At 42.7% G+C, this 22,294-nt stretch overlaps 2 long non-coding RNA genes across 2 annotated transcripts in view; both read left to right on the forward strand.

Annotated features, from left to right (window-relative positions):
- LOC129517158 (uncharacterized) overlaps nucleotides 1-22,294 on the forward strand; it is a 109,858-nt gene that overhangs the window by 12,899 nt on the left and 74,665 nt on the right. The window lies entirely within an intron of this gene.
- On the forward strand, nucleotides 6,467-21,896 carry LOC129517159 (uncharacterized). Its single transcript, XR_008665961.1, has 3 exons — nucleotides 6,467-6,656; nucleotides 14,969-16,416; nucleotides 19,229-21,896. It is a non-coding gene; the product is annotated as an uncharacterized LOC129517159 (long non-coding RNA).

A 22,294-nucleotide genomic window follows, 5' to 3' on the forward strand; every position in this document is an offset into this window, starting at 1 on the left:
CTTTCTTTTTTTTTTGTTTTTTTTTTATTTTTTTATTTATAAATTAATTTTTATTGGTGTTCAATTTACCAACATACAGAATAACACCCAGTGCTCATCCCGTCAAGTGTACCCCTCAGTGCCCGTCACCCATTCACCCCCACCCCCCACCCTCCTCCCCCTCCACCACCCCTAGTTCATTTCCCAGAGTTAGAAGTCTTTATGTTCTGTCTCCCTTTCTGATATTTCTCACACATTTCTTCTCCCTTCCCTTATATTCCCTTTCGCTATTATTCATATTCCCCAAATGAATGAGAACATACACTGTTTGTCCTTCTCCGGTTACTGTGGCCAAGTTCAAAAAGGGTGTTGCCTGAGTTCTTCTCTGGGATTTTGATGGAATCTTGTCTCACATTTAGATCTTTCATCCATTTTGAGTTTATCTTTGTGTATGGTGCAAGAGAGTGGTCCAGTTTCATTCTTCTGCATGTGGATGTCCAATTTTCCCAGCACCATTTATTGAAGAGACTGTCTTTCTTCCAGTGGATCGTCTTTCCTCCTTTATCGTATATTAGTTGAGCATAAAGTTCAGGGTCCACTTCTGGGTTCTCTGTTCTGTTCCATTGATCTATATGTCTGTTTTTGTGCCAGTACCACACTGTCTTGATGACCACAGCTTTGTAGTACCACCTGAAATCTGGCATTGTGATGCCCCCAGATATGGTTTTCTTTTTTTAAAATTCCCCTGGCTGTTTGGGGTGTTTTCTGATTCCACACAAATCTTAAAATAATTTGTTCTAAGTCTCTGAAGAAAGTCCATGGTATTTTGATAGGGATTGCATTAAACGTGTAAATTGCCCTGGGTAACATTGACATTTTCACAATATTAATTCTGCCAATCCATGAGCATGGAATATTTTTCCATCTCTTTGTGTCTTCCTCAATTTCTTTCAGAAGTGTTCTGTAGTTTTTAGGGTATATTTTGAGAACCATTTGAATGGTAAATGGTTCTCCAACCTTTTATTTTCAGGTTGTAGGTGTCCTTCTGTCTAAAATGAGTCTCTTGTAGACAGCAAATAGATGGGTCCTGTTTTTTTATCCAGTCTGAAACTCTGCGCCTTTTGATGGGGTCATTAAGCCCATTCACGTTCAGAGTTACTTGAACTTCTTCTTAAAGGGGAGTTTTAAGAGTCCCCCTTAAAATTTCTTGCAGAGCTGGTTTGGAGGTCACATATTCTTTCAGTTCCTGCCTGTCTTGGAAGCTCTTTAGCTCTCCTTCCATTTTGAATGAGAGCCTTGCTGGATAAAGTATTCTTGGTTGCATGTTCTTCTCATTTAGGACCCTGAATATATCCTGCCAGCCCTTTCTGGCCTGCCAGGTCTCTGTGGAGAGGTCTGCTGTTACCCTAATATTCCTCCCCATGAAAGTCAGGGACTTCTTGTCTCTTGCTGCTTTAAGGATCTTCTCTTTATCTTTGGAATTTGCAAGCTTCACTATTAGATGTCGAGGTGTTGAACGGTTTTTATTGATTTTAGGGGGGGATCTCTCTATTTCCTGGATCTGAATGCCTGTTTCCCTTCCCAGATTGGGAAAGTTTTCAGCTAGGATTTGTTCAAATACATATTCTGGCCCTCTGTCCCTTTCGGCGCCCTCGGGAACCCCAATTAAACGTAGGTTTTTCTTCCTCAGACTGTCATTTATTTGCCTTAATCTGTCTTCATGGTCCCTTAATTGTCTGTCTCTTTTTTCCTCAGTTTCCCTCTTTGCCATCAACTTGTCTTCTATGTCACTCACTCGTTCTTCCACCACGTTAACCCTCGTCGTTAGGACTTCTAGTTTGGATTGCATCTCATTCAATTGATTTTTAATTTCTGCCTGATTGGATCTAAATTCTGCAGTCATGAAGTCTCGTGAGGCCTTAATGCTTTTTTCTAGAGCCACCAGTAGCTGTAGAATAGTGCTTCTGAATTGGCTTTCTGACATTGAAGTGTAATCCAGATTTTGTAACTCTGTGGGAGAGAGGGCTGTTTCTGATTCTTTCTTTTGAGGTGAGGTTTTCCTTCTAGTCATTTTGCTCAGTGCAGAGTGGCCAAAAACAAGTTGTATTGGAACACGGGGGAGTATCACTGGTCCGTCTAGCTGGTCTTCTGGGGGAGGGGCCTGCTGTGCTGATTTTCAGGTGTTAGCACTTGGGGGAGCTGCTCTGCCCCTGCCTGCTGCAGGGCTCAGCGGGGGTTGTTTACCCCGTGGGACCCAGGGAGGAACAGCAGCAGTTGCTATGGCAACTCTGGAAGCCTGGATTCAGCCTCCGCAGGAACTACGGGGCTCGGGGCTCTCAGCTCTCCGTCCGCAGGGCCTGGAGGCTCCGGGACGGGGCCGCTGATGTGCTCAGCTCGGGGCAGGAGCGTCCTTGCTGTCCTGGGCCCTCCCGGCCTCTGCCTGTCCCAGGGGGAGGCCGGATCCTGGGCTGTGTCCCCGGCGCCCTGTGCCCCGGGGCCTGCGCTGTGGGATTCGCGCTCCCGCCCTGCAGCTCCCTCCCTGGAGCCGCTCCCGAGCCCCTCCGAGCTGCTCCGGCCCCGCCGTGCGCGCTGCAGCCCTTAGGGAGCTCGGCGCACTCCCCGGGGCGCAGGTGTCTGTTAGTGTCCCCGGGAGCCCGAGGGCATCCCCACTCTCCTGGGTCCTGCTCCAGCTCCCTGCGAGCCCCTTTCCGCCCGCCCGGGAAGGTTGGTGCAGCTCCTGCTCCTCCGGGACGGGGCTCTCCTGTCCTGGGGACACTCGCCCCGGCCTCAGCCCGGCTCCTCGCGGGGCCCCTCCCCCTCGGAGGCCTTTTGTTTCTTTATTTCTTTTTCCCCGTCTTCCTACCTTGATAGAAGCGCGGACTCTTCTCACTGTAGCGTTCCAGCTGGTCTCTCTTTACATCTCAGGCCGAATTCGTAGATTTTCAGGATGGTTTGAAGGTTATCTAGGTAACTTGGTGGGGACAGGTGATTTGGGGACCCTGCTCTTCCGCCATCTTGCCCCTCCCTCGATGTAATTTCCTTTCATTTCCACTTTGTTGCAAGTTTTTTCTTTTAAAGATTTTATTTATTCATTTACTTGAGAGAGAGTACAAGCAGGGGGAGCAGCAGGAAGAGGGAGAAACAGGCTCCCCACTGAGCAAGGTAGCCAATGAGGGCTCAATCCCAGGACCCTGGGATCATGACCAGAGCTGAAGGTAGATGCTTAACCTACTGAGCCACCTAGGTGCTCCTACTCTGTTGCAAGTTTTTAATCATGGGAGTATACTGAATTTTGTCAAAGGCTTTTTCTGCATATTTTGAGATGATCAGATTTTTTTCCCCTTTATTCTGTTACTGTAATATATTACACTGATTGATTTACTTACATTCAACTGACCTTGCATCCTAGCGAAAATTCCTACTTGGTCATGTATAAGATCCTTACAATATGCTGTTGAATTTTATTTGCTCCGATTTCGCTCTGTATTTTTGCCATCCCTTCCTTTCATTCAGTCTCTGTGTGCCCTTAAAATCTAGAGTAGGTCCATAAATATAGTTGGCTCTTAAAATTTTTTTAAGCGGGATCCCTGGCGCAGCGGTTTGGCGCCTGCCTTTGGCCCAGGGCGCGATCCTGGAGACCCGGGATCGGATCCCACATCGGGCTCCCGGTGCATGGAGCCTGCTTCTCCCTCTGCCTATGTCTCTGCCTCTCTCTCTCTCTCACTGTGTGCCTATAATAAATAAATAATAAATAAAAAATTAAAAAAAAATTGTAAGCATATAGTTGGATCTTAAAAAAATTTTTTTGTCCTTTCAACCACTGTATGTATTTTGATTGGGGAGTTTAATGCATTTACATTTAAAGTAATTATTGAGAGAGAAGGTCTTCCTATTGCCATTTTATTAATTGTTTGATATCTCTTTTGTAGCTCTTTTGTCCCTTTTCTCTCTTGCTGTCTTCCTTTGTGGTTTATTGATTTTTTAAAAAAAATTATCATCTTTTTGAGTAGCATGCTTTGATTGTTTTCTCATTTCCTCACTTTCTCTTGTGTCCTTTCTTTTTAGAGTGTGCACAAGGAGGAGGAGGGGCAGAGAGAGAGAGAGAGAGAATCTTAAGTAGGCTCCACATCCAGCATGGAGACTGACATGGAGCTCAATCCCACCACCCCAAGATCATGACCCAAGCCAAAATCAAGAATTGGACCCTCAATTGACTGAGTCACTCAGGCACCCCTTCTTTTGTGCATTTCTATAGGTATTTTCTTTGTAATTATCATGGGTCTTACATAAAACTTCTTATACTTTTAACACCCTGCTTTAAGTTGACAAAAACTCTTTAGTCAAAAGACTCTTTACTTTTATGTCTCCCCCACAAACACTATGTTATTGATGCCAAATTTTACATCTTTTTTTTTTAAGATTTTGTTTATTTATTCATGAGAGAGAGAGAGGCAGAAACACAGGCAGAGGGAGAAGCAGACTCCATGTAGGGAGCCCGACGTCGGACTCAATTCCGGGTCTCCAGGATCATGTCCTGGGCTGAAGGCAGCACTAAACCACTGAGCTGCCCAAATTTTACATCTTTTTTATTGTGTATCCACTTCGTGTAAGATTTTTATAGTTTTTAGTTGTAGTTTTTTTTTTGTACTTTTGTATTTTAACTTCTACACTTGAACTAAAAGTGATTTACACATCACTGTTGGAGTATTACAGTATTCTGCATTTCTCTCTATATTTACATTTACCAGCAATTTTTATGGTTTATATGCTTTTGTATTGCTTTTTAGAATCCTTTTGTTTCAAGTTGAAGAACTGCCTTTAGCATTTCTTGTAAGTCTGCTATAGAAATTTTCTCTTTGAGGCACCTGGGTGGCTCAGTGGTTGAGCGTCTGCCTTTGGCTCAGGTCGTGATCCTGGGGTTCCGGGATCCAGTGCTGCATCAGGCTTCTCGCAGAGAGCCTGCTTCTCTGTCTTCCTATGTCTTTGCCTCTCTCTCTGTGTCTCTCATGAATGAATAAATAAAATCTTTTTAAAAAAAATTTTAAGAGGCAGAGACACAGGCAGAGGGAGAAGCAGGCTCTATTCAGGGAGCCTGATGTGGGACTTGATTCCGGGACTCCAGATCACGCCCTGAGCCGGAGGCAGATGCTTAACCACTAAGCCATTCAGGTGTCCCTAAAAATCTTCTTTTTAAAGAAATTTTCTCCTTGTCTTTAGCTTTTGACAGTTTGATTATTATATTGTGGTCAGTGTGGACTTCTTTAGATTCATCCTTTCTTTGGAGACTGTTGGCATTCTTGGAGCTGGATGTCCATTTCTTTCCCGAAATTTGAAGGTTTTTAACCATTAGTTTTTAAAATAGCTTTCTTCTCCTTCTGTACCCCCCCCCTTCTGAGATTCCCATACTATTGGTCTATTTGATGGCCTACCTTAAGTGCCTCAAACTTTTCATTCTTCTTTTTGTTCTTCCAGCTGGATAATTTCAAATGACATTTCTCTGAGTTCACTCATTTTTTTCTTATGCTTGCTAATCTGCTGTTAAACCCCTCTAGTCAATTTTTCAGTTCAGCTGTTGTATTGAAGCTTCAGCTCCAAGTTTTTAGTTTGGTTATTTTCTATACCTCTCTTTGTTGAGATTCTCATTTTGTTATGCATTGTTACCATGAACTCACTGAATATTTTTGTGATAGTTATTTGGAATTCTCTGTGTGATAATTCTTAAACCTACATTTCATTAGGGTCAGTTTCTGGACATTTAGCTTGTTCCTTTTCTGGGGCTATGTTTCCCTGTTTCTTTGTTTTTCTTGACTCTTTGTATTGGGATCTGTGCATTGGAAAAAACACCTCCTCTCCCAATATTCCTGGACTGGCTTCATACAGAAGGAGACTCTTACCAATCAGCCCTGCCAGAGAAATGTGGGGGGTGGGGCTCTCAAATTTTCTTTATCTGTATGTCTTCCCTGGTCTTGTTTGTATAAATTCCCAATCAGAAGGATCTGCTGGTTTCTTATTTCAGGATTTTATAATCCCTTCCTCCCTCTGGTATCTGTCTGCTATATCATAGATCTTCCAGAGCAGCAGCTCTGATCTTTTTTGTTCTCAGAGATCACCAGATGTCTAGAGTATGTCAGGTCCCATCTGTGTTCTGAGACAGGCAAGACTGGAACCAGTTCTCAGGCAGTCACCTCAAAATCTGAATGTTGTATGTATGTTTCAGTCTCTTGTCTTCCTCTTCAGGGATTACCTAGGAGCTGGGAATCTTCCTGATTGGGCTGTGCTGAGTAAAGTGTAGGGGACTCTGGTGGGTGAGCAAATGCTGGTCCAAATGTTTGCCTTTATTCTCATAAGCCTCCAGGCATCTAGAGTATGCTTGGTATCTTATCAACATTCTAAGAAGCGTTCAGGTTAAGATACAAGCCAGTCCCTCAGACAGTTTCCCAATAGTTGGATTGTGGGATGCAAGGTCCACCTCCTTCCCTCCCCAGGGAGAGAAGCGAGGCTATGAGGGTTTCCATTTTTTCACTGTACACTGAACCCGGAAGAGGATCTGTGGGAGATGTGTATATGTAGTCCTGACTGCTACCTCTGTTCTCAGTGGTTCCCAATGTGGGGCCTCTGTTCTCAGTGCTCAAACTCAAGCAAGACAGAAACCAGTCCTTTGGGCAGTCCTCAGAAAGGTGAGAATGTTGGGTACATCATCCAGTCCTTTTCTTCCCTCCCTAGGAACAAGCTAGGGACTGAGGGTTTCCTCTCAGTTAGGTGGTACTGTGCCAGAGGGTAGGGATTATGATGAGAGGGTCCTTGAGTTCTCTTACTGGCTTTCATATGGATGTTTTTGCACTTGCACACAGTGTGGGAACCTCTTATCTGGTTTCTGGATTTCTCACAAATGGAATTGGTTTGTGTATTACTGTTGAATTGATGGGTCTGTGGGAGGAAGGAGGGTGCCAAGCTTTCTATTCTGCCATCTTGCTGATGTCTCTCAGGTATTGATCCTTCTTAATGAGTTTTAAGGGTTCTTTATATATTATAGATATAAGACTTTTACTAGATATCTGCAGATATTATCTTGCAGTCCATTGTTTATCTTTCCATTCTCTTAACAGCGTCTTGAAAGAGCAGAAACTCAATAAAAGAAAAAAAAGGGGGCACCTGGGTGGCTCAGTGGTTGAGCATCTGCTCTTGGCTCAGCTGGTGATCCCAGGGTCTGGGATCGAGTCCCGCATTGGGCTTCCTGCAGGGAGCCTGCTTCTCTCTCTGCCTGTGTCTCTGCCTCTCTCTCTGTGTCTCTCATGAATAAATACATAAAATCTTAAAAAAAAAAGCAGAAACTTAATTTTTACGAATTCCAATGTTTTCATCTAGAAATACTATACATTTCGGTCTATGATCCTTTTTGAATTAATTTTTGTACATTATACAACATACTGGTTGAATATGGTGAATATTTTTGCTTCCCTGCCCTGCCATTTACCCCTCCCTCATTTGTTCATTTTTTTTCTTTCCCAATCCCTTCAGTGTACTTATGGCTTTCATTTATAATACATTTAAGTGGTTTTATTATTGTTGTTATTCCAGTTTTAGTGTGTCCTTCCTTCTCAATCCTGGTTGATTTAGATTATTTATAATCTGAGTAGATGAACCACTAGCATGGTTCTAAAATTCGTAACACAGAAAGTTACACCCAGGGAAGTATCACAACTTCCTTCCCATCTCTTCTACCTTGCTCCAATTCTCACATTTTTTATACCCCATTCCCATACACTTCCTATAGAGAACCAATTTTGTAGGGTTTTGGTTTATCCTTCCTCATTTTTTTTTTCACAAATGATACATGTATATTTTATTTTCCCTTTTTAGTTGAAAGGTATCATACTAAATAAATACTCTTTTACACGTTGCTCTTTTCACTTAAAAAATATAACACAGCAGTTCATGGACATCATTATTTCATGGACAGCATTTTTTTGGATTACCAGTTTATTGAACAGTTATGAATGTATGGGCATTTACATTGTTCCCAATATTTTGCAGTTACAAACAACCCTGCAATGTGCATATATATTTTCATACTGTTGGAAGGAGTATCTTCATGGTAAATTCCTAGAAGTGGGATTGCTGGGTCAAAAAGTATTGACATATGTACTTTTGTTATCCTGACTTGTTTGCAGAGTCCTCCTCCACAAGGGTGTACTAGTTTGTATTTCCACCACCAAATAAGAGAATGCCTGCTTCCACAAAATCTTATCAACAGAATATGTGCCAGTCTGATAGCATTTTTTTTGCCACACAAAATTGTGTATCTTTGCATAGTCACATTTATAAATATTTGATTTATTTCCTCAGGATTTGGATAATTTAGTAATTTTTATAATTTCAAAACTTTTCCTTATACTTTTCCTTATACTAATGTTTAAGAAGAATTCACTTGTGTTTTATTCTAATCCTCGTATAGCTTCCTTTTTTACTTTTACTTTCCTGATGCATTTGAAGCTTACTCTTATATATAATGTTAGTCATGGATATATTTTCTCCCAAATGGCCAAGCAGTTGTCTCAACATCATTTATTACCAAAGTCCGTCTTCATCCCAAATTATTCGAGATGCCGTCTTTATCATACACTAATTTCCATGTCTACCTAAGGTTTATTCTATTTCATTGGTTCATCTATCTATTTATGTTCCCATTGCCACATTGTTTTAATTATAGAGGCTTTACAATATATTTTAATACTTGGTTGAGCTGGGCAGCCCTGGTGGCTTAGCTGTTTAGCACCGCCTTCAGTCCAGGAGCCTTCAGCCCAGGGCCTGATGCCGGGAGATCCAGGATTGAGTCCCATGTTGGGCTCCCTGCATGTAGCCTGCTTCTCCCTCTGCCTGTGTCTCTGCCTCTCTCTGTGTCTCTCATGAATAAATAAATACAATCTTTAAAAAAATATTTGGTTGAGCTAGTCCCCTTTGTTTTTCTTTTTGTATTTTCCTATCTATTCTTGCATGCTTATTTTTTATAGGAACTTTAGTAAAAACTTACCTAATTCCACAAAACTTTTGTTGATATTTTATTGAAATTGTGTTAATCTTATGTTAGTTTTGGGAGAACTAATATCCTTGGTGAGTCACCTTATCCAAGACTATGGTTTCCAAGAATACTTTTTACCATCTCTGTAGCAAGTCATACTGAAACTAACATTCGTTAAACACTTATTGTACATTGACATGTGTCAGGTACTGTGCTGGGCATTGGAGATGTGGTGAGGAAAATAGTTTTAGATTTCACATAAATACATAAATTAAAGCACACATGAGTCTCCATTAGAGTTAAACTACACATGTCAAAGTAGCTAAGTCTTTAGGTCTGTGATGTTTAATCTGGTGAGGGTTTCCTATGGTTCTACTTTATATCATACATTTCTAAGCCAACCTCTTTGCTTTGAAATGAAAAGGACTGAACTGGCATCATTGGGTTACTGAAGCTTTAAGAGGACCAACTTGCATCACGGTGGGCCTACTTAGGCATTCTTAATGGCATCACAGTTACCAGTTCAACCTAGTTGACTAAATATCTTCACGAATCCAACTGTCTGTTTTGTCTGTGCCTCCACTCCACTAGCTGAGTTCTCATGGAGAAAACTAATCAGCAGGAAAATTGCCATTAGGCACTCAGAAATCTCAACCTGGAATGGCCTTCCAACTCTGCCTAGGCATGCTATTGTTTCTTTGGTCACTTTGCTTTCTCTCTTCCACAAAGACTCTCTTCAAATTTCTCCTATAATTTTCCTTGTTCTGAGAAGATGACCCATCTACTGCAAAGAGAAAGTCAAAATCCTAAGGTGGGAACTCTCTCGTCTTCCCTCCAGCAACAATACCTAAGTATCTGGATTTCCAGCCATCTCCATTCCAGTCGCTATGGTAATGGAGGAGCATTTCCTCTCATTATTTAAGATCCATCTCTCTGACTTGTCTGATCCTCCTGTTGTCTTTCCCCTTTTCATTCCTAATTCAACCTAATGCTATCAACTCTTTATTCTCTCTTCTCTATCCTCTCTCTTTATTCTTTCATTTTTCAAAACATATAAACCTGCTGAAACCTATCATTAAAAACAAGCCAAACAAATTTCTTCATTTCCCCTTCTAGCAATGGCCATTGTCTCCTTTCGCCTTTGTAGCCTAATATTTTAAGTCATATGATTTTGTAAGCCTAACTGGAGATGCTCCTCATGGATGCAGAAGTATATAGTCACTGAGAAGTAGAGGAGCTTGAAGAAAATATGGAGACAGCTATAGACCACCACAGTATACCTTGCTTTGTGGCTAGATTTAATCAGAGGGCAGGGGCCATAGGTGACACATGAGATCTGCTTGCCTGTGGTGAACTGGATAATATGAGCAATATGCTGTAAGTGTGGGCTTGGAGTCAGTTTCTTTGTCTGAAAAATTTAAATGACAACACTTACTTTGCAGCATTGTTTTGGGGATTAAATGACCTAATGGGTGTAAAGCTACTTATCATGCATGGTACATGCCCAATAAATTTGACCCATTCTTATTTTTGCAATTGTAATTACGTTGTCGATGGGCAGATCTGCCTAACCAAGTATGAAAGCTTACATATTCAATACAGAAATAAATATAAAGTAATACAGTTGCCTTTGAACTACATGTTGACTAGTGCTTTAGATGTTCATTCATTCCTCATTCATTCATCAAGAGACATATATCAGAAACTCTGCTAGGCATTTGGGATTAGGAAGAGGAAGGCAAAATCTGCTCTCAACGATCTCTTAGTTTTAGGGCAGTCAAGGCATAAGCATGTCATTATAATGTAGTGTAGTAAGCACAGTAATTGATCAACCCAGGATATTTTGAGAGTTCAAAGAAGGAAGCATCCAGCTTAGGGTGAAGTACATCCTGGAACTGGTTCTTAAAGTGAGTTGATAGATGTTAGCAGAAGAAAGAGAGGAGGCAGGCAGGGAAAAGATTTTAAAGTCCCTCTGTTCATGCAGTTCAACTCAAAGCCTCTGGAATCTCATACTTTGTTTAATTTTTAAGAATTGTACTACTAAAAAATTGTTTGAAACTCATCAGCCTATTTGAATGATATGCAAAGAACAAGGTGTATTACATGATAATAGGAGGATGAGTCAAGACTTTGTTGCATTGGGAGTGGAACATACCAGGATTGCTGTAGGCAGAGTGACACAATGTATTTTAAGGAACCTGGTGGCTGGGAGCCCAGAGAAGCTACTACCACATGAAATTGCCTAGGTGATGCCACCTTGGTTCTCAGCTTTAATGGTGCAGGAAGCTGATAATCAGCTAATAGGAGGTGACTGGCCTCTTGAGGACTGGTTCAATTTAAAAATATGAGATAAATTTAGAAGCAATAATGCATTCACTAATAATCAGCAATATGAAATTTGCACAAACTGGGATCCCTGGGTGGCGCAGCGGTTTAGCGCCTGCCTTTGGCCCAGGGCGCGATCCTGGGGACCCGGGATCGAATCCCACGTCGGGCTCCCGGCGCGTGGAGCCTGCTTCTCCCTCTGCCTGTGTCTCTGCCTCTCTCTCTCTCTCTCTCTCTCTCTCTCTCTGTGACTATCATAAATAAATAAAAATTTAAAAAAGTAAAAAAAAAGAAATTTGCACAAACTGAAATTCTCAGCTTGTTATGACTGGTACATTTGCTCCATACAGGCATGCTAAAATACTTGTCTCTTGAGATCCTCAAATCAGAAGAAATGGAATTAGCTAGAGTGGGCTGCTTGTTTCACACAAGGGTCTGAGCAATATGGGCTGAATTTCCTGTCCTGATTCTTAAAAAACAATCTATTTGATTTCCTAGTCACAAATTCTCATTGTTGAGGGTTATTTAACAGATGAAGTCTGGAGACAGGGGCAGGTCTTAGGCTGATGAGCATCTAACGAGAATGCATTTTGGAATAGGCATAACGAGCATATGCTCAGGAGGTGTCATGAACTAAAATCATGTTAAGACTTCAGGAGAAAGAAATTTGCATGGGAGCATATACCTGCCATATAATTAATGCAATTTGGCTATGAGAGTGGAGTATCTTTGAATCTGTGAGAGCGAGATACATTATATTAACATTATATTAACATAATCTATTATTACGGCATATTAACATATATTAATGTAAATTAACATAAATTAACATAATTTCAAAGTATTATTCATATTACCCATTTATGTAAAATTTATGTAAAATAATTAGATACTGTGCATGGGAAAAAGGTATGGAAGTATACATAAAATATAATGGGTGGTTTTCCTATATAAAGAAACATACGGAAGCTTGAGTGGCCTTCATTTTCTTTTTTTATCTGTGATTTCACAATATTCTAAAAGAAAGCTGTGCTATTTATGCAATAAAGAATCATAAAGTTAGAAAAAATTAGCATAAGAGGAAAAAGACAGAATGTCTTCCACACTCACTGAAACAACTACTATAATGTGGCATGGATGACATTAGACACAAACAAGTTAAGACCATGAGAAACACTCTAGAAGAGAATGGAAAGGGAGATGGTTCAAAAGAGTGTGGGAAGGGCAGTGGTGCTACAGAGAAAGAGATTTCTTTTCAGTCTGGACTAAAAACTGGAAGGGACTATTTTTAGTAGAGGAATTTGAAATGCTCCTCCCATTGGCACAGCTGGCACCAAAAATACTCATCTTGCATAGGATAATAATAATGTGGGTATGAATGGTCAGAGCAGCAAGTGCCAATATAATCAATTTGCCAATATAATGAGTTTGCCTATCACCGATTGGGAACTCCAGTGGATGGTCCTAGACTCCTTTGGCAGTTGCCTGGGGGCACTATTTAGAACACACAGGACATGCTGTTACTGCCTTAACCAACTCGCTGTATTTCAAGGGCAGTCTAGTATCCTTGGCAATATTCCATCCCACCCAGATGCAATGGTGGCCACTCTGTCTCTGTGCTCAATCTGCTGTAATCTCCTGAAGGGTAAATTGCTAGGGCTCTATGGGGGTAAATTGGGTTTCTACCCCCCTCCAGAGCTAGGACCAAAACCCTAGGGGCACTCTCACCTTCTGTTGTCTCTGTTACGGTACCTGACCCATCTAATTCAAATGCTAGCCCTGCTGGGGAGATGCTCAGAGCTTTCATCTGCTTCAGTAGTACTTTTGCTTCCTCAAAGGTGCTTGCTGCTTTGATTCCCAGTCCCTTACATGCTCTTTCTTTACTTGGCAGTATAAGGGATGGAGACACTGTGCCAGGTGGAGAACAAAAGTCCTCAAAAACCCCCAAATCCCTACAAAGGCTTGCACCTCTTTCACACTCAGAGGGGTTGAATAGGCTTGCAACATATTCATCATAGCTTCTGAGATAACTTGTGTCTTACCTGATTAGATGACTCCCAACACCTTATGGTTGGTGCCAGGGCCTTGAATTTTCTGTGGGTTCACTGCCCATCCTCTCCCTCACAAATGTCCCAGCAAAGCCTGTGAGGTGTCCTGCAACAGAAGCAAATCCTCACGTTAGCAGTAGGCCATCGATGTACTGGGCCCATTGTACTAATGTGAGGAAGGAGGACAGGGACAGATCTTGGGCTGTCATCACATGACATATGATGGGGCTGTGCAGATAACCTTGGGGAAGCCTACTGTTGCTCCTCCCTTGTGAAGGCAAATTGCTCTTGTGACTTGGGTGCCAAGGGTTTTCTGAAAAAGGCATTTACTGAGTCCAGCACAGCATGGTGCACTCCTAGGACCCTGGGCAAGGTATCTAAGATGGTGGCCATGTTGGACACAGCTGCATGGATGGGGAGGGGAATACCGTGTTCACTTCTCAGGTGTCCACGGTTGTCTGCCATGAAGCTTATTTACAGGTCACACTGGGCTATGGAAAGCACTCGGAGCAGGAAGTACAGTGCCCACAGGGCAGTTCCTGCATAGTTTCTCTTATCTCCTTATGCCCCGGGAATTTATATTGTTTGACAGTGACCACCCCTCATGGGGGCAGCAGACTTACCAGTTGGCATTTCCTCTCAGCACTGGCTTGATTACTCTAGCCTAGAGGTGGAATTCACCGATACAGGTTGGCAGAGTCTGATTTTGGAGGATTTCAATGCCCAATACATTCTCTGGTATTGGAGAGATAAAAATATCATGTTCTTGGGCAGGGATGGGGAACACTGAATTTGAAGTGTCAAAAGGAGCTTTCTGACCCTAACTATTGGCCCTCCATAATCATTGATGACACTGAGGGGGGCCCAGAAACTTCAGAGGATTACCATGTATTAGAGGACATTTGGCTCCAGTGTCCACCAGAGCTGTCACCCTGTGTTTATTTCTGGAGGACCAGCGAATGGTGAGCTCTGCATGAGGCTTCTGGTCACCTCTAATGACCTTCACATGGAGGTAATCTTGGCTTGCGTCCTATACCTGGAGCATGGGAGGCACCCATCCCTAAATAAGACTGCATCCCTGAGGCCTCTGCAGGAGCAGTGCAGGAGACTGTATCCCTTAGGGTTGGCAGAGGCAAACGGGGCTGGTCTGAACTGTTCTGGCTTTAAGGCTTTCCACAGGACAACCAACGCGGTTTTGGGTTGTGTTCAGATGGGATCCCCTCAGCCATAAGGTCAAACCACACTTGTTTCTGGGTTATTTTCATTGGACCCTTTACAGCCTTTTGGCTTTTCCCGCTCCCTTTCCATTTTGGATCTTTTTCACAGCCCACACTGGTCTCTGGGATTTGTCAGTCTCCCCCAGATCAGCAATGGATTAGCCAACATCATAAATGTCTGTCTCACAACAGGCTCAGCAGGAATATCAGCGTCCCACACTGGGGTGGACTGAAGATGCTGGGGTGGACTGGAGCATCTTAGTCTTCACTCCTGCAGTGAATGTGGCCTGATCAGGGCCTTCAAAGACAGGGATGCAGGTGATCTCTCTCATTTCCAACCCTCTAAGGATTTTCTTTTCCTTTTTTTTCTTTTTTGACAGATCCTGCCTTAGGTTTATTTATACAGTTAGCACAGGAGGACGCCAGTCTCTGCAGAAAGAAGCCCAGGGGCCACAGCCATCCTCCTGTCCTACATCGGCAGATAGAAGCCTCTACATTGGAGCCTTCTTTTTTGGGGCCTGGGCCACCTTTGAGAGAATGAGCTGCGACTGCAGCTAGAGCCAGAGCCACAACTTGTTCTGGGCCTTGGTTTGAGCCTTGGCCTTGGAATTTGGCCAATAGAGCCTGAGACCCTTGACAATATGGGCATAAGCATATTTCTAGAGTGTGGGGTGAGTGATGTAAGCTCAAGTTGATTGAGCTTGTGACTGCTGCCCTTTGGGGTCTTGGACTTTACCAGGGCCTTGACAGCCTCGGCACATACACTCATGATCTTGGTGGTGTTGGCTTCCATCTCCTTTAGGCCCTTCTTGCTGTGCTTCTTGGCAAAGCGCATGTTTCTCAGGAACTTGGGGTCCACCCTCCTAAGAGATTCATATCTTTGTGATGCAGTTTCTTGATGTCATTTCTGTGCCATTTTCATGGCTGGTTGTAGGCAGTGTGGTTTTTGGATCAGGTAATGTCTGCACTGAAGCCCCTGACTCCTAAATCACCAGGGACTGGAAGAGGAGGAGGAAGCTCCAAGAATTTCTTATATCTCCTCTAAAGATGTCCAGGGTACCAGATGCCCAAAGAGGTCCTCCTCATGGGGCTGAGCCTCCCTGCAGGCTAGAATAATCCAGTGTATAAAGGAGTGAGGACCTCAAACCTCTGAGTGCTAAGCAGGTGCTGCCTGAGGGCAGTGACTGTGGTTGATGTTGCTCATTTTCTCTGCCTCCTGCCTGGTCAGAGAAATGCCAGGGGCCCTGCATCTCTGAGCTGCACTAACCACACTTGGATCCCTTTCTGGGCCTTTTGCGGGAATTTGGCAGCTCTGTCAATAAGCTCAGTGGGAGTATATTCTCTGGTCATGAACATTTCCTGAACTGGGGGCTCCCCACTAGCTGGGGTTGCTGTTGCCGGGCTGGTGCTTTCCTTTGTGTTTGGTGTCGGATGGCAGGGGCGCTCCATTGGCTGCACTGTCACTTGGCACAACACCTTCTCTTCACTCTGCTTACCTGCCCAGGGATGCTCTGCCCAGGATGCCATGTGCAGTTTCTTAAACAAGTGTGTTAAAGCAGCCAGTGTTTTCAGGGTGTTCCCCTACTCACATTCGGTCTACAGGCACATTTATCTAACCTAAGGGACCCCTTTCCCACAAAGAAGGGAACCTCCCCTCGCCCTTCAGGCATTTGTGGGAAAAATGCCTCTTTTCTGAGGCCAGTTTCTTCAGTCTCCTGGCTGGTCCAGCAATCACCAGTTCACAAATCCCTGGGAAGCTTTTCAGGTGAAATCTGAAACTGGCCCTGTTAGCAGAAAGCAGAGAGAGATGGAAGAAAGAGGCAGGCTGGTAGGTGGCATGCAGGTTTATTTTTTTTATTATTATTCTTTTAATCTATATAAAGGTTTTTAATGAGCTATTTTAGGCATGCAGGTTTAATAAGCAAGGGAGCTTACATATGAGGCTTGTCATGAGGGGCAAATGAATCCTAGCACCTACCCACCAAATCTTAAAAGTTTATATGAAGGCCTTATCTGGGTTCAGTCCTGTACACCATGCAGGTGTACTCATCACCGTATCAGTATCTCAAGGCCATGTCCTTGGGCAGCCTCTGGAAGTGGGGAAAGCGAGCGGAATGCATGTTTCAGGGACAGGATTGGAGGTGAGGAACCTCCAATTGCTGATTGCCTGGTCCAGCTCATAAGTCAACCTGTGGTCACATCTTCTTGATGACCTCCGCCAACATCTTCCAGAGAATTCCATTCTATAGCGATAGAATGGAATTAAATGAGAATCAGTGACAAAAAGGTAATGACAACCTCCCCCAAACATTAAAAAATCCTAAAATACACATTTAAATAACTCATGGATGACAGGAGAAATAATAAGCAAACTGAAAATACTCAGAACTCAATGATACTGAAAATACTACATCTCATGGCTCGTGGGATTCAGCCATTGATTGCTTATATGTATGTTTCCCTCAGGGAAGCTGGGGGGTTGGGGCTTCCAGTGGGCATGAGGCATTTTACTTAGGCCATATCTTATCTATTTTCTAGCTAATGTGTGTTCCTGTATGAAATAAAATCTAGTAGCTATTACTTTGTCAAGTCAAAAATGAATTTTGAAGGGCCAGTTCAGCTAGAAGTTGTGCGACAATGTATGACTGTTGTAGTTTACCAGTTGGAGTTGAGGTTGGAGGAGTGCTGATTTAGGACTCACTTTGAAGGAGAAGTACCAGTGAATAGGGTTGTATCTAGACAGTTTCCAGCCTTTCTTAATTAGACTTCTTGAGAAATCTGAGCCCTAAAGGCCAAAGACATTCTTTGTATGTAATGAGTTAACCTCTCTTATACATCTGGAATGGATTTTAGTTATGTACCATTTGGGGAGAATTAAGGAAGGAGTCACTTAAATAACTTTCCGCATTCCATGGTTCAGATGAGGAAAAGGAAAAGGCTGCGAGACCCTGCCCTGACAATGAAGTAAATCCTGTGCTGGCCCCCTGGGCCCTGGGCTCTCATACTTGGGCTCAGCTCAGGGAATCCTAGTCTTGGGGAAGAAGTAGGTGACCAATGATCAAGTAGAGCTGTATGAAAGGCCCAGACCCTAGACTGATGGAGTGCATGCTTGAGATATCCTTGACTCATGCTGAAGATTTTCCCTTGGCCTTAGGGCTACCCTATTCTCCCTCCAAGTCCTCTCCTTGACTTTGGAGCCAAGTGAAAACAATTCAGTTCTTTTGTATAGAAGTGGATGGCTGTACAGGACACAGTAAAGCGTGATCGCTGGACTAAGATTGAAACTAGAGTAAGAAAACAGAAACATGATTCTTAGGTATCATTTTAAAAATGATAAACAGTTCTAACAACCCCCTGCATCAGAAATACCCAGAGTCCTCATTTAAAATGGAGATTCCTTTTTGAATCAGTGGGGCTTAGAAGTCTAATTCAAGTTAAAGAGCTGCTGGCTTAGGCAGATTTGTGGGCATGCGGTGAAAGCCTTTACTCAACCCATGTTACATCTTAATTATGAGGATCCACATGTCTCCTTTGATACATATATGATCTCTGCCATGTGTGGACTCAGTAACCATAATTTAAATCGTCAGAGTGAGGTTCCAAATACCCATGACATATAGCCATTGGGGGCTTCCCTGAGGTGCTAAGTATAAATCAAGTGGTGTGAGGTCAGCTGATGGCCAACGGTCCCAGCATCTCAGCATGAATTTGTAGCTCTCTGGGTGGCTTGGCATTTTGCAGGAAGAATTATTTGCTAAAATTGAATTTAGTGATTGTAAGGATTCATAAGATCTCAGGGCAGGCAGGAATTTCCTCTGATCTGATTCTTTCCATCTCTCACTCTCTAGAAAATTCTCAGAGTTCCTAAGTCTACTCCTAATTGCCATACCATTGAATTTTTCACTTAAGTCTGGATTCTTTTTGTCCTCTGTAGTATTTGGCTCAGTTGGACAGTTTCCCATTTTCCCACCTTTTTTTTTCTTTTTGTATTTATGATGTCACCCTTGTGTTCTTTCACTCATTTTCATTGATTTTTCTTCTGCTTTCTGTGTCCTACAGGCAGGCAACCTCACTTTACTCAGATCTCATCAAGGAGGCTGTGCCTGGTCACCTTCTCCAAAATGACAGTCCTTCAGGACATGTCAGCCCTTTTCCCTGTTATGTTTTTTGTTTGTTTGCTTCTTTCTTTCTTTCAAGGCTTATTTGAGAGAGATAGAAAGAGAGTGCTTGAGCACAGGGGAGGGGCTGAGGGAGAGAGAGAATCTCAAGCCCACTCCATGGAGCAGGATGTGGAGTTCCATCTCAGCATCTTACATCACGACCTGAGCCAAAACCAAGAACTGGGCAATTAACTGACTGAGCCACTCAGGTGCCCTCCCTGCTTTATTTTCTCAACAGTACTTACCACCATCTGATCTATCATTTATATAGGCATGTATGTATTTTTTTATCTCCTTCATCTTTCTCTGCAGAATATAAATTCCTACAGAGCAGGAAAATGGTCTTGTTCATTTGTTTGTTTTGTGTTTTATTTCTTCTTCTGTATCTCCAGAGCCTGTAACAATGCTTGACTTATAATAAATGCTCAGCAAATACTTCTTGAATATATAAAATAATGTATTTTCTCTCTTTATTGTCAGGGGTCTGGAAGGAAAGTAAGATACACACAAATCAAAGAGATTATTGAAGATGTATGCATGGTGTAAGGCAAGATAAAGTACCCCAGTGTTAATAATAGCAAAGGCTCCATGATCATCCCAGACCTGAAGGAGTGAGAGGAAAAAACTGTGTGGAAAGGACACAGAAGCTGCAGTCTTGCACTCCAAAGTTTTCTCCTCTAGGATTGGCTACATAATTTCAAGACCCAATACAAAGTGAAAAAACACGGCTCCTTGTTCAAAATTATTAAGGATTTCAAGACAGCGACAGCAGAACATTAAACCAAGCATGAGGCCCTGCTAACATGGGACCCTGTGTGTGATAACACAAGTCACATGGCCATGAAGTTGCATCTAATCTCTTCCCTCTTTCCAATCTTCCATTGGCTAAATCCAACTGGTAACCAGAACTCAAAGAAGCTTATTTGCTGAATGCCTGATTCCTGGGGACACAGAACTGAGTAAAAAGGATGAAGTTTGGATCTGGGGAGTAGAAAAAAGATATCCAGCCCAGATAAGTGTAGAAAATATTTATCTCTATGACCTGCTATGTCTGAGTGACAGAGGGTGAAGAAAGTATAAGACACTTTAGTATTAGTCAATAATAATTAAGCATAGGCACATTTCCAATATGATTAAAGAACAAACACAAATACCAAATAAGTAGTATTGAGAAGAGAAAGTAAGTAATAACCCCAGGGTTTCAACTGCATCATTGGCTTTGGGGTCTGGCCAACCTCTGCCCCAGTACTGGCCTTGACTTTTGGTAGCTGTGTAATGATAGGAAAATTGCTCTTTTTTATCGCTAGAGTCTGTAAAGCACAGATAATTATTTCAGAGGTTGTTGTGGGTTAAATTAAAGGATGTCCCTAGCCACCAGTGGGTGTTCAATAAATGTTGGACAATAGAAGAAAGCTGGGATCACAGACGGAAATAGATGAGTTGGGAAAAGGTCTTTCTAGTTCTATGGATTTCTGGGAAAGGGGAAATGTTTGTTCTACAGTTTTAGAGCTCTGGTGGTTAGGAAGTTTTCTCTAAAGCCATCATAGATGGCTACTTCTGAAGAATATAGCCATTTTTCAGAGAATGCTATTTGATTTTCCTGCTGGGCTTGACAGAAAGGATAGAGACTACAGGCAGGCAGACATGGTTACAAATCCTATCTCCACCAGTGAGTAGTGGCAAGTTGTCTTAAGTCCTTTGAGCTAGTTTCTTGTTACAAAAGCAGTGTCACTGTAAGGATTTATGAGAAAATGTCAATAGTGTGCCAAAGAAATGCTCAAATTTCTACCTAATCTGCCACTCTTTTTTACTTTTTCAGTTGAGCTGGATTTAGGAATCATTTCTTTTGCTTAAGCAGTTCCCATCTCCAGCAGTCAGCTGTGGTTCTTTTCTGTGGGTTTCACCCTTGTTCCCTGCGCCTTCCTGGTCACAGAAGTCTCAGTGAGAGAGTTGAGAGGGGAAGAAAAGAACAAGAATCTGTGTTCACTTCTGCAGGAAAGTTCTAGTTCCTCATTGGCTTTTATCCAGACCTGGTTTAAATTTCTCTGCCTTGGGAAAGAAGAAAGCAAAAGAGGAAGCTTTGTGCCTCCCTTCAGGAAGTATATGAGTTGAGTAAAATGTGTCTCTAACAGGTTGAATAGTGCCCCCCCCACCCGCCCCAGATATCTCCATGGTCTGCGAATGTGACCTTATTTGGCAAATGAAATCTTTGCAGATGTACTTAAATTAAAGATCTCCAAATGAGATCATTCTAGATACTCTGGGTGGGCCCTATATCTAATAACAAGTGTCTTCATAAGACACACAGTAGGGATGGTCATGGAGAGAAGAGAGGGCCATGTACATATGGAGGCAGGAATTGGAACCCTGGAATCCACCAGAAGCTAGAAGAGATAAGGAAGGATTTAGAAGGCACACAACCTGATACCACCTTGATTTCATAGTTCTGGACTCGAGAACTATGAAAGAACAGATTTCTATTGTTTTAAGCCACAGAGTTTGTGGATATCTGTTACAGGCAGCTCCAGGAATCAATGCAGTATCCAATCAACACCAATCATAATGAGTATACGCACTACTACTACTAATAGCTGCTCTGTATTGAGCATGAATGGAAGATAGCAGTCTCTGGAAGCTGCAAGAGAGGAGCTGGCTCCTCATGTTATCCCCAACCTGTCCATCTTCGGCAAGCCTGATTGTGTTATGATAAAAATGTATTTTGTTTTTGGTCCTGTTACTGGCTTGAGAATTTCCTGAGAAACCCTGAGAATTTCCTGAGTGGTAAGAGTGTTTTTTGTATGCTAATGAGATGATCCCTAGATAGTGTCAGGATGAGGGCCTGAATGCCAGAAAAACTGACCATGAGATTAGAGGGTTAGAACTTTTGACCTGCCACCCACCCTCTCACTGCTGAGAGATTAGTCCAATAGCTAATGATCTAATCAACCATGTTTACATAATGGAACCCCCACAAAAATCTCTAACCAAGGTGGTTTTTGAGAGTTTCTGAGTTGGTGAAGCCATCAACATGCTGTGAGGATGGCACATCATGGAAGCTCTACACATACCACCACCTTGGCCCCCACATCTTCCATCGGGCTGTTCCTGAGGTGTATCCTGTATAATAAACTGATAATCATTAAGTGAAGCATCTTCCTGAGTTCCGTGGATTATTCTAGCAAATTATGGGAACTGAAGAAGGGGTTGTGGGAGCCCTGATTTATGGTATGTCTGTCAGAAATATGGGTGGGTCTCTGGTACACATGACTGGTGGCTGGAGTGGCTACAGTCCCGTGAAACTGAGCCCTTAACCTATTGGGTCAGTGCTAACCTTGGGTAGCTGGAGTCAAAACTGAATTAAATTTTTTTTTAAGATTTTATTTATTTATTCATGACACACACACACACACAGAGAGAGAGAGAGAGAGGCAGAGAACAGGCAGAGGGAGAAGCAGGCTCCATATGGGGAGCCTGATGTGGGACTCGATCCCAGGACCTCAGGATCATGACCTGAGCCGAAGGCAGGTGCTCAACACCAAGCCCCCC

This window comes from Nyctereutes procyonoides, unplaced genomic scaffold (assembly GCF_905146905.1).
Source record: "Nyctereutes procyonoides isolate TBG_1078 unplaced genomic scaffold, NYPRO_anot_genome, whole genome shotgun sequence".
Lineage (NCBI taxonomy): Eukaryota > Metazoa > Chordata > Mammalia > Carnivora > Canidae > Nyctereutes > Nyctereutes procyonoides.